Source organism: Peromyscus maniculatus, chromosome 21 (genome assembly GCF_049852395.1).
Source record: "Peromyscus maniculatus bairdii isolate BWxNUB_F1_BW_parent chromosome 21, HU_Pman_BW_mat_3.1, whole genome shotgun sequence".
In the NCBI taxonomy this organism is placed as follows: Eukaryota; Metazoa; Chordata; class Mammalia; order Rodentia; family Cricetidae; genus Peromyscus; species Peromyscus maniculatus.
This window is the reverse complement of record NC_134872.1, coordinates 26,364,661-26,371,901: the sequence shown is the minus strand read 5'-3', so window position 1 is coordinate 26,371,901 and position 7,241 is coordinate 26,364,661. Positions and strand designations below refer to the sequence as shown.

The window sequence follows — 7,241 nt, the reverse complement described above, 5'->3', positions numbered from 1 at the left end:
AACGTAACATCCCCTAAGGGCTCTGGTGGGGAGAAACCTGTATCCAGCCAGAAAGAGAATCGGGGAACTTTACGAAGGAGGTGATGTCTCAGCAAAGCCCTCAAAGGCAGGGGGGACTCTGGGAGAGGGAACAACGGGGGTGGTTTGGGGGAAGGGGAGAGAAGGAAGTAAGAAAAATCTGAGGCTAGCCAACAAGAGCTGAAATGCCCCCTGTGCTGGCTAGTCTTGTGTCAACTTGACACAAGCCAGAGTCATTTGGGAAGAGGGACCCTCCATTGAGAAAGTACCCCCAGAAGAATGCCCCCGTAAGATCTACCTGCAGGCAAGTTTGTAGTGCATTGTACTGATTAATGATTGTTGCCGGGGCCCAGCTCACTGAGGGTGGGGCCACCTCTGGGCTGGTGGCCCTGGGTTCTATAAGAAAGCAGGCTGAGCAAGGCATGAGGAGTGAGCCAATAAGCAGCACCTCCTCCCCCGTCATGGCCTCTGCATCAGCTCCTGCCTCCAGGTCCCTGCCCTGACTTCCTTCAGTGATGGGCTGTGATACAGAAGTGTAAACTAAATAAACCCCTTTCTCCCCAAGTTGCTTCCTTAACTAAGACAGCCCCTGTCACCCTGACTGAAGATGGGTGGGACTTCCACACCTGTGAGGTGAGGTGTCATCCAGTACTTTGGAAGGCAGAGGCAGGAGATTTGACATGGTTGAGGCCAGCTTGGGCTACCTAGTGAGTTCCATGTCAGCCTGGTCGACAGAGTGAGAGCCTGTCTCAAACATCCCAGAGACGGGGGAGAAGCAAAGCTGGCCTGTGCTTTGGGGATTCGTGCATAAAGAGCCCAGCCGGAAAGAGTCTGGCTGGAGGCTCGATGGATGGACAAATAAACCATTATGGAGAGGTGAGAGGATCCAGAGCAATAAATAAAGGCTAGAAACCTCATCGCTGTGCACAATGCGGCACAGAGAAAGGTAGGAGAAGATGAGCAGCAGAATCCAGCAGAGGTAGACGGACAGCCCAGCCCAGACTAGCAGGGTAATGAAGGTCTAAGAGACACTGAGCCTGAACCAAGGCAGCAGCTGAGGAAAACGGGGGTGCTGGGGACAGATGTGAGGAACTTAGGGGAAGAGACTGACCAATTGTGGGAATCCACCATCTGCAAGGACAAGGGGGTGGGGAGCTTTGGAACCTGCTGAGCGCTAGGTGTGCATGCAGCGGACCTTCAAAGTCAAGCTAAAAATGAACTAGCATGGGGATTGACTTCGCATGTTTTTAATCGGAAAGGCTTGAAACGCGCCACGCTTGACGAGTGACGAGCCGAACAGGTGGGGAAATGATCGGCGTGAGCTCAGAGTCGCTGGTGTCAAGCCCTTACAAAAGAATAAAGCCGCGAGGCCGTTCGGGAGGGTATCACATGCACAGATGCCTGGTGATAAGATATGTCCCCAAGACTGCCAGAATCGCAGCTATGAACAAAGGCCACCGATAGCTGCTGCTGAAACGTCTGCCAGGACATCTGATCAGCGTCTGCCTGTCCAAGCTCGGCAATAATGCCACCCTCCTTACTAGTCCTTGTAGCCAAGGATGACTGATTTAGATAGCCCAGGCTACCCTCCTTGTTCACCCAGAAAGGCCTCCCCTTACCTCGGCCCCTTAGATGGGTCTTTCTGTCGGCGCTCTCTGCCTTTCCCAGGTAGATTTGGAGATTTTCTATCTGTGCTGTGTGTGTGTGTGTGTGTGTGTGCGCGCGCGTGCGTGCGTGCGTGCGTGCGTGCGTGCGTGTGTGTGTGTGTGTGTGTGTGTGTGTGTGTGTGTGTGTGTACATCCATACTAGTACACCAACATACCAGTGATGGGGGGGGGTCAATGTGTGGTATCTTCCTTTCTCTGTCTCCATCTTGTTTTTGAGACAGGGTTGCTCACTGGACCTGGAGCTCAATGATTGGCTGGGCTGACTGGCCAGTGAGCTCCAAGGATTCATCTGTCTCCTCCAACCCCTAGTAATGAAATTAGACATGTGCACTGTGCCGGGCTTTTACACAGGTCTTGGGGGTCCGAACTCAGACCCCCATGCTCACACAGCAGGTGCTTTACCCACCAACCCCACCCCCCAACCCCACATTTTTCAGATGACTCCTGTTTGTCACAGGGTCATCATGGAAGGGCCAGGACAGCAGGGTCGTCTCCTCATCGGTCACCAGCTACCCGACCTGGACTTCCTGCGTGGGTTTTTCCCATTCTGCACTGTGAGAATGTGAGGCACAGAGAATTTCACTGGTCAGGGAAGATCTCAAAGCAAGATTGCCACAGGGCTGGGATGGAAGCCACCCCACTGTTCCCCATCTGGAAAAATAAAGAAGACAAGTCCAGCAGGGAGGCCGGGGATGTGCTGCCATTCCATGCCTCTGTAGACATTGTCCCCACTACATTCTGTCCATCTCCCTTGCAGCCAGGGCCTCAGGGTGAATCTTTCTTTACCTTGGAAAAGCCACAGGAACTAATAATCAAAGATGGTGCCTGGCCAGGGATCCCTGAACGGGCTTCCAGCTCCATGTTTACATGGCCTGTTCTTGTTCAGCGGGTGACCGGGGCAATCCACTGCAATGACAGATTGTAAAATAAACGATACCACTCAAAACACTGTCATTATCCTGTCGTGGGTTTTTGGCAGCTCCTCTGGTCTGGCTTGTTCTATGTCTAATTACATATCACTGTGCATGTCCCCCATATGTTATCTTTCACATAATAAATACATGGAAAAGCCCCCTGTTTTTCCATCAGCCGCTGCCCAAAAAGAGACAGATTTCTGGTGTGAGCTTACGCAATAAAGAAGCAGTTGTTTGAGATATGGTGACACCTCATAACTGGACTTTAGAGGTCCCGTCACTCAGATGGGAGGGCTTTCCTCATGCTCTCCCTGCCAGGAAACCAAGGGCCTCATCAAGACCTCAGTCCTGGGGTGGCTGGAAATGCAGCCAATGCCTCAGTCTGGTGGATTCAGAGGCTTCCCGGGGCTGGAGGGTGACATTCCTGCTTCCCGGAGAGGAAGCCTGGCTACCAAGGTTTTCCCAGACCCTGCAAGTTCACAGAGGAACAGGGGTACTGATCGTCACGGGGTGGGGGAGATCTGCTTATCTGTCACCTAACTATGAGTGTGTTTAGTCAGCACGTCTATCCGGGCTTGTTCTCAACGCTAGTCAGGTAAGGCAGCGGACAAGGGGAGGCTATGGGGGCGGGGCAGACATGCTGAAGGAATTCATGATGCGGTTCTGAGAGGGGGCTTGGGAACAGACTACCTGGGCTCCAGGCTGAGAGCCTCCTCGGGTTACAAGCTGTGGGATGTCATCGAAAATGACTTGAAACCTCAGTTTACACATCTATAAAGTGGGGGTGGCAAGGGATGGCTCAGCAGGTGCAGGTGCCCGCCTCCAAGCCTGATTACCCGAGTTTGGCCCCGACACAAGTCCAAAGTGATGTCAACGGCTTCCTGTCCAGTGTCTTCTTATCTCACGCATACACGCAGCCCGTCCCGCCTGCAGGCCAGGATGTAGCTCTCAGCTACTGCTCCAATGTCAAGGGTGCCATCATGTGCCCCCTGCCATGGTGAGAACGGACTAAGCCTCTGAAACTGTAAGCCAGTCCCCGGTTAAGTGCCTTCTTTCCTAACAGTTCCCTTGGTCATGGTGTCTCTTCGCAGCATTAGAAACAGTTATTCTACACTGAAGAGAATCATGGTTCTTTTTTTTTTTAAGACAGGGTTTCATGGTGCATCCTTGGCTGTCCTGGAACTCACTCTATAGACCAAGGCTGACCTTGAACTCACAGAGCTCTGTGTGGTGGAATTTTGTGTATGTTCTAACAAATAAAGCTTGCCTGAAGATCAGAGGGCAAAGCCAGCCACTAGTTAGCCATGGAAGCCAGGCAGTGGTGGCACACACCTTTAATCCCAGCACTTGGGATCTCATGCCTTTGCTCCCAGTACTTGGGAGACACACACACCTTTAATCCCAGCACTTGGGATCTCATGCCTTTGCTCCCAGTACTTGGGAGGCACATATGCCTTTAATCCCAGCACTAGGGAGGTTGAGACAGGAAGTGATATGGCTGGGTAGAGAAAGGAATATAAGGTGGGAGGAGACAGGAGCTCAGTCCTTTTCAGCTGAGGAGTTGATGAGGTGAGAGGTGGCTGTGGCTTGTTCCTTTGTCTCTCTGATCTTCCAGCATTCACCCCCGTGTCTGGCTCCAGGTTTTTATTAAGACCAGTTAGGATTTGTACTACAGCTCTGCATGCCTCTGCCTCCTGAGTTCTGGGCTTAAAGGCGTGCACCACTGCCCAGCTGAGAATAATGGTTCTTATGGGGATGTCTAGGCACTGTACAGTTCTATACCTTGGTCACTGTACTTGTGAAATGCCAGGTTTGAAAGGACTGTTCTGTAGTTTTACATCAGCTATTGCCTGCGGCTCCAATGTGCAAGATTTTCTGAAGATAATGTTTTTAGAGAGAATTGCTACTTCCACTATAGAATAGATACACAAATTTAAAATACTGACAAAAGTGAAAGTAGCATATTTTAAAGTAATTACACTTATGAATTTGTTTTTCACATTCTATAGTTGGTATGACTTAAATGAATTGCTGGAGTAGGTGGTGAGTGTATTTCTTTTAAATGTTTCAGTTCTGTTTTATTTTCATTAACTTTTTAAAAGTTAAATTGAATATTAGACTGTAAAAGAAAACCTATAGCTTCTATCCCTTAACTTAAAAAAAACTTTTTTATTATTATTTTATTTCAATTATATGGGTATTTCACTTGCACGTATGTCTGTGTGTGCCATATGTGTTCCCGGTACCCTAAGAGGCCAGAAGAGAGCATTGGATCCTCTAGAACTGGTGGTTGTGAGCTACTATGTGGGTGCTGGGGATCAAACCTAGGTCCTCTGGAAGAGCAGCCAGTGCTCTGAGCCATTGAACTACCCCTCCAGCCCCCTCTTAACTTTTAATATCAAAGAGATTATCTTGGAGAAATAATTTCAACCTCAACTTAAAATTTAGAAAAAAAAATTCTCTCTCTCTCTCTCTCTCTCTCTCTCTCTCTCTCTCTCTCTCTCTCTCCCATCTGTCTTATGATTTTTATTTTTTTTCCCTTCAACCACACTAACAGTATGATATCCAAACTTTGTCTTAACTGGTGGATCTGTAAACACAGGCTTAGCCACCCCACTTACGGGCAAGGTAAGTGCCGCATTTTGAAATGGTCTCACTGTGGACCCCTCTGGTCATCCAACCCAAGTCACCCTTTACCTGGCTTTATCTTCGCTATATTGTGTGTTCACACCACTGAATCTCATTCCAGACCTTAATGTTCCATGGCTTCCATGTTTTTCCCGTGTTTTCCACATAGAACGTGCCTGGCCTTTACTGCATTGCCGCCACCTTTGTGGCCCGGAGCCTTCTTGTCTGTGCTGTCCCTCCTGGAGCATGCACCTCCTTCCCCGCCTCCTCCAGAATTCCAGAGCCACTCTTCTCCTTCAGTGGCCTCTCCTAAACCAGCTGTTGAACTCTCAACAGGAACGGCAGTCTTTATGAGGAGCACAGAATGGGGCTCAGAAGACAGTGTTTGCTTTGTACCGATATTTTTCATCCGTCTTTTTTTTTTTTTTTACTGTTTTCTTTTTTTTTGAAACAGGATCTCATGTAGCCCAGTCTGCCTCAAACTTCCTGTGTAACCAAGGATGGCCTTGAACTCCTGATCCTCCTGTCTCTAGTGCCCAAGTTCTGGGATCATAGATGCCAACCATCATATCAATTCATCTTTAAAAAAATATAATGTTTTTATTAATTCTTTAGGAACTCCATATGCTAATGCTAAGCAAAAGCCTCAGTGGAAAGCCTCACCAACAGCAAAGATCATGTTGAAAGCAGAGGCAAGAATGGGAGATAAACTACAGAAACTGGATCACTTAAAAAAAATTTAATGTGTAAATGGAACAGGAGAAAGTTTTAGAATATCATGAAAAGACCCAACCTCTGAGTTATGGACATAAAAGAAGGAGAATATTGTGGTGAAGACATACAGAATATCTTCAATAAAGTCATAGAAGGAGAATTTCTAAATCTAGAGAAAGGGATGCCTATATCCAAGAGTAAGAAACCTACAGAACATCAAATAGACAGGACCAAAAAGTAACTCCCTATGACACAATATAGTTAAAATATCAAAAAGACAGAAGGGAGAGGGAGAGAGTACAGAAAACTGCAAAAGAGAAAGTTCAAGTCACTTATAAACACGAGCTCATTAGAATAACATCTGAATATTCAACAGGAAACTTTAAAGCCAGAATGGCCTAGGAATGTATTCTTGGTTATGAAAGACCACAACTGTAAAAATCAGACTTTTATCCCCAGCCAAACTATCTATTAGAACTGAAGGAGGGGGCTGAGAAGTTGACTCAGTGGTTAAGAGCACCTGTCACTGTTTCAGAGGACCCAATGCTCACCACAATCTATGACTCCAGTGACACCCTCTTCTAATCTCCTTGGGCACCAGGCATGCACATGGTGCACAGACATACATACAGACAAAACCTCCATACACATTAAATAAATCAATAAATCTTAAAAAAAAAAAAAACTTTTAATTGGTGAAACAAAAACTTTCTGTAGTCAAAACAAATGAAAGGAATGTGAAGTTATTAAACCAACTCAACAAAGGAGATTAGAAGAAACACTTCAGCCAAGGAGGAGGACAAGCAACCCCAGGAGGAGGTCAGTGACATGCCCATGGATGGCACCACTCACAGTGAGCTGGGCCCTACTATAGCAATCATCCATTAAGAACATGCACCACAGGCTTACCCGTAGGGACACTTTCTCAATTGAAGTTCTCTCTTCTAAAATGACTCTAGCTTGGGTTTCTATTGCTGTGATGAAACACTATGATCAAAAGCAACATGAGGAGCAAAGGGTTTGTCTGGATTATAAAATCCACATCACAGTTCATCACGAAAGGAGTCAGAGCAGGAACTCAAGGCTGTAGATATAATTCTGAATGGTTTTATTAAATAAGAAACACAGAGGCAAATGCAGAGTTAAAAGCCCAAGAGATCAGAGAGCAGAGCCAGGAGCTGAGACCAAGACTGCCTTCTTACCCCTTGCTGCCACTGCCGTCCTTCCCCTCAGAAAGAGACCTACTTCCTGTGTGTTTGTCTTTTTATTGACTTTCTGTTCTGCCTTCTCATTGGTTGTA

General features: G+C 47.4%; 1 pseudogene; it reads right to left on the bottom strand.

Annotated features, from left to right (window-relative positions):
* Window positions 1-3,217: 3,217 nt before the first annotated feature.
* On the bottom strand, window positions 3,218-5,372 carry LOC121824865 (peptidyl-prolyl cis-trans isomerase NIMA-interacting 4 pseudogene; annotated as a pseudogene).
* Window positions 5,373-7,241: the final 1,869 nt, after the last annotated feature.